The following is a 7006-nucleotide window of genomic DNA, read 5'->3' as shown; positions in this document are numbered from 1 at the left end:
ACCCATTTGAAGAGTTTGCTTGCAATTATTGTATTCTGCCCATCCACCGAAAAATTGATTACTCCCAGAGTAGGGGGAGAAAATCCAAATGAATAGACTACAGCAAAATGGTCCAAAGGCATGCACCAAGCCCATTTATTTTATCTGTTTACTGTTCCTCACTGCCCCCCTTTCCTGGTCTCCTCCCAGGCATCTGTCTGCCCCTTCTCCATCCACACACATTTTTTAAAGAAATGAGATACAATTTCCAGGGCAGGAGCTGTTTGCCCTTTCCAGATAAAGCGCTAATGGCAGACCAGGGAGAGATGTGCATTGTACATCTCGCAGATGGACTGGGGCCTCTGAACTCCTCCACCCCAACTCTGCCAGCATGGAGTCTGGGTGATATGGATGCTTCTCTCCGTGCCGGCCAGAGAGATGCACAGATGAGCCTTTGCCTTGGGATTCCAGGCAGTGCGTGGTGGTAGCCATCCTCTTCCCCACCACCTGCCCAACAGGAACAGAAGAGCGGTCCCCTCATGCTCAAGGGGGCCGGAAGCAGGTATGGCTTCTCCACGCCAGTTTCAATTGCCCTGTGATCTTGGGCAATGTCTCTGAATCTCACCTTCCTTCATGGAAAAACAAGAACAATGATAATAAATTTGGATTTTGTGCCCCCGGCCCATCTCATTAAAGAGCAGAGGGTTGCTCCAAGTCTGTATTGGAATAAAGTGCCACCTCCCGGGCTTCCCTGGTGGCGCAGTGGTTGAGAATCCGCCCGCCGATGCAGGGGACGCGGGTTCGTGCCCCGGTCTGGGAAGATCCCACGTGCCGCGGAGCGGCTGGGCCCGTGAGCCATGGCCGCTGAGCCTGCGCGTCCGGAGCCTGTGCTCTGCAACGGGAGAGGCCACAACATTGAGAGGCCCACGTACCGCAAAAAAAAAAAAAAAAAAAAAAAAAAGTGCCACCTCCCTTACCTGGGATTCTAGCCCTCACAGTGACCTGGTGGCTTGCGGCCTTCTGCACCCTCTACCCCCCTCACTCCAACATCTCTGGCCGGCCATCCCCCTGCCTGGGCTCGCCTAGCCCTTGACCTGGCAGGCCCTCACCCCAGTTCTATCTCTCTTAAGATCTTTGCAATCATTTAAGGCCCAACTCATATTTAATAGTATCAGATGCTTCTCTGCCTGTCCTTGAATCGTCCATCAGCCCCATCACCTGCTTGCACCCACATCTCTGTTATGACTTCCAACCTGCTTGAGCTCTCAACACATCCAAAACGTGTGATGGTATTTCTGCCCCTTCCCCCAGCCCCGTCTTGCGGGCTAGGGGACTGTGGGGTCAGCGCTACTGGGCTCCCTGGCCAGAAGTCAGATCACATCTTCTTTTTCATCAGCTGGAGCAATGCCCGAACCCATTTTAAAGGGAAACATATCTTGAGGACCCTCAGAAGTGACTTATTTTTATTAAAATAAAACTACTTAAGTCTGTATGGATACATATTAATTAACCTTCTTGGATTATAGCTCTTGTGCAACTATTAAATATTTCGCAAATTCAAAGCAGAAGAAACCCTGCAAAGCCAATAATGTTCAAATTGTCAAGGCTAATTTCACATCAAGGATTGTTTTGCAAAAATCTAAATCTCCACTCACAGTGCGAGTGGTGTCCTGGCCACTAGAACATTCCTTCTTCCATTTCCGGAACGGCTGCAAATCCTCTCCCCACCGCACGCTCTTCCCCGATGGAATTACTCTCAGTCCTTCATCGATCCTGCATTTGGGTGTCACTTGGGGCAGCGAGGATGGAGGATGCATTGGAAAATGAAGAGTGCAAAGGGACTGCTTAGGAAACCAGTGCATGAGATCTTGTCTCTCGGTGCCAAGCTGCTCCTTTCCACTCTGCCCTGTGATGCGAGAGCTGGGAATCGCAAATCTCATTTCTGCTTCTCCTGGGCTCTGACAATTTGGGGGGCTCAGAGGAGCCTGCCAGGGTAAGCGAGAAGGGACTTGCTCCTTCCGTCTTCTCACATGAACAGCACCTTTGCCATACTTCCTGACTGTCTTCCGTTCCTGATTACTTCCTGGTCTTTTTTAAAAAAATTGAAGTATAGTTGATTTACAATGTTGTGTTAATTTCTGCTGTACAGCAAAGTGACTTCCACTCAATTTGCAGATGATGTGACATTTGCAGAGCCACTCTCATTGCTTCTGCTGGGAGACACCACCTCAAGCAGCACTGCAGCCCCGTGGAGGCCCTTCTCCATGCTTCTAAGGTTCAGTATTTCAACCTCTTCTCTTGTATCCCTCAGCCCCAGAATGGTAGTTGTTTCCTGCGGTTGCTACTTCAGAGACTCCTTAGAGTTTACTTTTTATTGTTTCAGTTACAGAATTTATAACTCTTTCATTCCATTTCTACTAAAATATTACGTGAAGGGCTTCCCTGGTGGCGCAGTGGTTGAGAGCCCGCCTGCCGATGCAGGGGACACGGGTTTGTGCCCTGGTGCGGGAAGATCCCACATGTCGCGGAGTGGCTGGGCCCGTGAGCCATGGCTGCTGGGCCTGCGCGTCCGGAGCCTGTGCTCCGCAACGGGAGAGGCCACAGCAGTGAGAGGCCCGCATACCACAAAAGAAAAATAAAATAAAATAAAATAAAATATTACGTGAAGTTTCTGTCTTCTAACCATGACTGAGGCCAAGGGGGTGGCCTGGGCAAGGGAAAGAATTAGCAAGGGGAATGGGGGGAGGTGGATGGATTGGAAGGATATTTAGGAGGCCAGTGAATAAAAAGCTCATGGAAATTGGGGGATAGAGAAGAAAAAAAGACAAAGGTCTCAAGCTGAGCACAGTGGACTGAGCACCGGCTGGAAGGGAGTGTCAGAAACTACGGCAGGTGAGGGCTACTCTCTCTGGTGCATTCACTCCCCTTTGCTTGCAAGTTGCACCCCTAGTTTTGTTCCCGTATCTATCTTTAAGCTTCATTAAGATGGCACAGTCATCCTGAGGGTGGGGTGGGTGGTCCTGTCATTAGCTGGTCAGCACTTTCCCTCCCCTCAGCCACTGATTGGCTCAGGGATGAGTGGGTGGACTACATTGGAGGGGAGGGATTGGTCCAATCCCTCCAATCAGGATACACTGGTCCAATCAGGATAAAGCCCAGGAATTGGTCCAATCAGGATAAAGCCCAGGAATTGATTTCATGTGGAAGAGACCCCACTGGCACCAGGCAGGAATGACCATGTATTCAGTACTGGTCCACAAGGGTGTATCTGCCACAAATGAGACCAGCACCGAGAAGGCAGAGTCAGGAAATGGAAAGAAAGATCCCGGATGCAAAGGTGGCATCAGTTTCCAGCCCATCAGGGAATAGCCGACTTAGCCCGAGCATTATCTCTGGAGTGGAAGCATGGCTTTCACCATACGCCTGGTCCAGCCATCCCCTTGCACCCCAAACTCGCTCTCCTATGTATAGACTTGTGGTTGGATTGGAGGGTGGTGGTGAGGGAAGAGCATCTTTCTCTGAGTGACTTTTATCACACTCCTGCAGCTATAATACTGTGGATCATGGGCTCAAATTAGGAACCAGTGGTCTACATGAGGCAAAGCACTGAAGTGTTTCCAAGCTTATTTGAAAGTTTTTATTTACAAGATACAAACGTATGATATTTCACACTATCGGTATGTTTTCCCCCTTTCTTCCTTTTACATCTGGACATTTTCATCCTCAGTGGCTAGGCCACAGCTCCCCCACTGAGCCAATTATCACTCTTGGTATTTTCTCTCTAAAGGAACATGCATGTGGCAAATTGTACTTCCCCAAATTGGCCAAAGCGATAATTTTGGTCCCATGCACTCTTCCTGAACTTTGCCACTCTCCCACTGAGAGATGGCATCCATTTTCCCTCCCCTCCAAACCGGGCACAAAGAGACAGCAGGTAGGTTGTGCAGAAGTGACACCGTGTGACTTCTGAGGCCAGGTCATAGAAGACCATCGAGCTTCCACTGGCTCTGATTCCCAACACTGGCCTTTGGAGCCCGGCTACCATGCTGTGAGGAAACCCAGGCCATGGGAGGGGCCGTGAGTAGGTGTTTGGGACACATCCCTGGCTGGGGTCTCAGCTGACAGCCAGCATCGAATGCTGTGTGTGGGTGACCGAGCTGTTAAATTTTCCAGCCCCCTGCCTTGGGGTCTTCCAGCAGAGGCTGTAGACCTTTGGGGTAGAGGCAAGCTGGCCCTGCTCTGCCCTCTATGAATATGTCATCCACAGAATCCATGAGTAAATTCAACGACTGTTTCAGGCCACTGAGATTTGGGGTCGCTTTTATGCAGCTGGGCACCAAGTCTTTCCTTGAAGGGGAGCTGGGTGGTGGATCTCTGCTCTCTACCACATCTCTGCAGGTTGAAGTCTCTAAAGTTATGGTAGGGATTTATGGCCCTTTGACCTTTTCTCTTTCTGAATAATGTGCCAGAGAAAATCAATCAGGGACCTTGAATCAAAGACAAAGACTGCAGTGTTCCCAGTGTTGTGAAGTTGGCCGGGGCTGCTTTGTTTATAAACAATGGAAACAGATCTGAGTGACTCAGCAAACAGGGAGGTGCTGGAAGGCCATGGGACCGCTCCTGGGGCCCAAAGAGGGAACCAGAGTGCCCGGTCTTGGGAAGGACGGGGACCCAGACATCCAGGGAGCGGGGAGGTAAGCACCATGGGCAGCATCCTCATGCATCCTGGGGGACGGTGGTTCCATGAATTTCTCTGTCCTTTCGCTTGGTTCAAGAATCAAATTCCCAGGAGAAAGGGTCTGACTGGCCAAGTGTGGGTCACACGCCAACCCCCTGGAATGGTCAGGACACACGGACTTATGTTCCTGCCAGGACTACAAGAACAGGGAGGGTGATACTGCTCAGTTCTAACCCCAATTCAGCCCTGAGTGTGTGCCAGACACATAGACTCAGTCACTTAACACTCAGCAGGAGGCAGTGTGTTATTATCTTTATTTTATAGATGAGGAAACTCCAGCTCAGAGAGGGTAAGCGGCTTACCCAAGGCCACTCAGCTGGGAAGTGGTATCGCCAGGGCTCAAACACAGAAGCTTCATCTCCTGGACTCAGAATTCCTCATTCACAGCCTCTGAATAGGCCTTGTAGCTATAACACTGCTCATCGCCACAGTTCCCCAAGATAAATCAAGGGGGTACTTACCGCAGAAAGAGGAATGGGTGCTGGGTCAAGAAAAGGTGCCACCATAGACCCTAACTGCCCAGTGAGGGATAGGAGGAGGTTTGGAGCCAAAGTCTGCGATTTAGGGCAGAGCCAGGACAGGCCCTGTCCTGGAGATGTGTGTGTTTATTTCATGTAGATTTCCTGAGTAATTCCTCACAAAGGGATGCCTTAGGGCCATAGGCATGAGAACGGTAGGTGGGTTGGTGTCTGTGGCTGCCTGGGACCCCTGGCCTGACTCCTGCACACAGCTGGACTCATCCAGATCCCCACGCATGCTGCTCTGCCTATATCTCTTTGTCTGCTAGATTTGCACATCCTCAGCAGTTCAACTGCTTTTCTTCCAATGGCCTTGAAAACCACTTACAGGTAAATTCTTCTTCAATAGACATTAAAAGCATGTCTGGCACGCAATTCAGTGAGACACATAACACATGCTCGATGCTCGATTCAGTGAGACACATAACACATGCTCGATGCTCGATAGAGGGGGTGTCTCACCCCCTCAATTGATAAAGTGATTTCACCGAGAAGGGTTCTTCCAAGTAGAACTTGCTGCTTTAAGCTAAGCCTGTGCCATTCAGCTTAATCACAATGGGATTCAAGAATTCGTTCTAATCCAAATGAAAGAGAATTTTGTTTAAAAAAATGATAATCTCGACTCTCTATGTGATGGTGGTACCCCTAACTCTGTATGCCCACCTGCCTGTCCTTGTTCCAAAAAGACCAGACTTGGGAGATCCTGAGAAGAGGTCCTCATCTGAATGGGTGTGAAGACAATTATGGGTGATTTTCTGATATTCCAAACAGGGATCTTTTTATCAAAGACCAATGAAAACACTTTTATAATACCTTTTTAATTTAATAAGAGGCAAGTGTTAAAACATTTTAAGTATATACAGAAATTCCTGCATCCCCCATTTTTCTTTTTCCTTCTTAAAATTTTGGGGCACGTGGCAAATTCTTTGTGATCCCACACAGAGGCTCTGCCTTCCGAGCCAGGCCAGTGAGACACATCTGTGAATCTTCCTGCAAAGGTGGTGCCTCTGGATTCCCAGTCTTGCCTGCTCAACCCCTGTAAATCATCTTCTCATGGAATTATGGGATTTTATAAACAAAAAATGCCACAGTGATTTCAAAAATGTCAATCGGGCCCTTTTCTGTGGACAGGATAAGGCGTTGGACCACTTTCTGATCCACTTTCCACATAGGTGCGCGTGTTTTTGTCCAGATCCTTCGTTATATGAACTGAAAACTAAAATCTGAAGGAGTGAAGGGACGATGCTCGTTCTAGATGTGCTTGTCCTGGATCTGAAAGTGGGGCATGTCAGGAACTAAGGCAGTTCTGGGGCCGTGTGCATTTCCCCCCAAGATCAAACCAGCAACCATACTTTGTCAAGCTCTGCTCTCGCACGGTCCACACTACCCCCACCCCCCTCCACGCTCCCCTGTTGGATAAGTACCTGTGATCCCTACATCCTGCAGAGATTTACCTTACTTAGCACCTGTTGCCCACCCTGCTTGCTTCCACACCCACTTATTCTGCCTTATATCTGGTTCCCTAGAGGGCGACTCGGAAATCAAGATGTGTGCAGGTGATTGACTACGGTCGCGCTCCTGAGGGAGCCTGGAGGGTGGGGGGGTGCAGGATGGGGACAGGACAAAATTCCCAGGATATTGCTCAGGCAAAGTCATGCAAAGGGCACTGTGATCCTGTGAGTTATCATAAAAAATATGTATAATTGATCTTGGCCTTGTTTCTGGCACAGAGCTCCTAAAACCCTGGGAATTTCCTAAATGATGAAAGGGA

Source organism: Kogia breviceps, chromosome 14 (genome assembly GCF_026419965.1).
Source record: "Kogia breviceps isolate mKogBre1 chromosome 14, mKogBre1 haplotype 1, whole genome shotgun sequence".
NCBI lineage: Eukaryota > Metazoa > Chordata > Mammalia > Artiodactyla > Physeteridae > Kogia > Kogia breviceps.
This window is presented reverse-complemented; position numbering follows the sequence as displayed.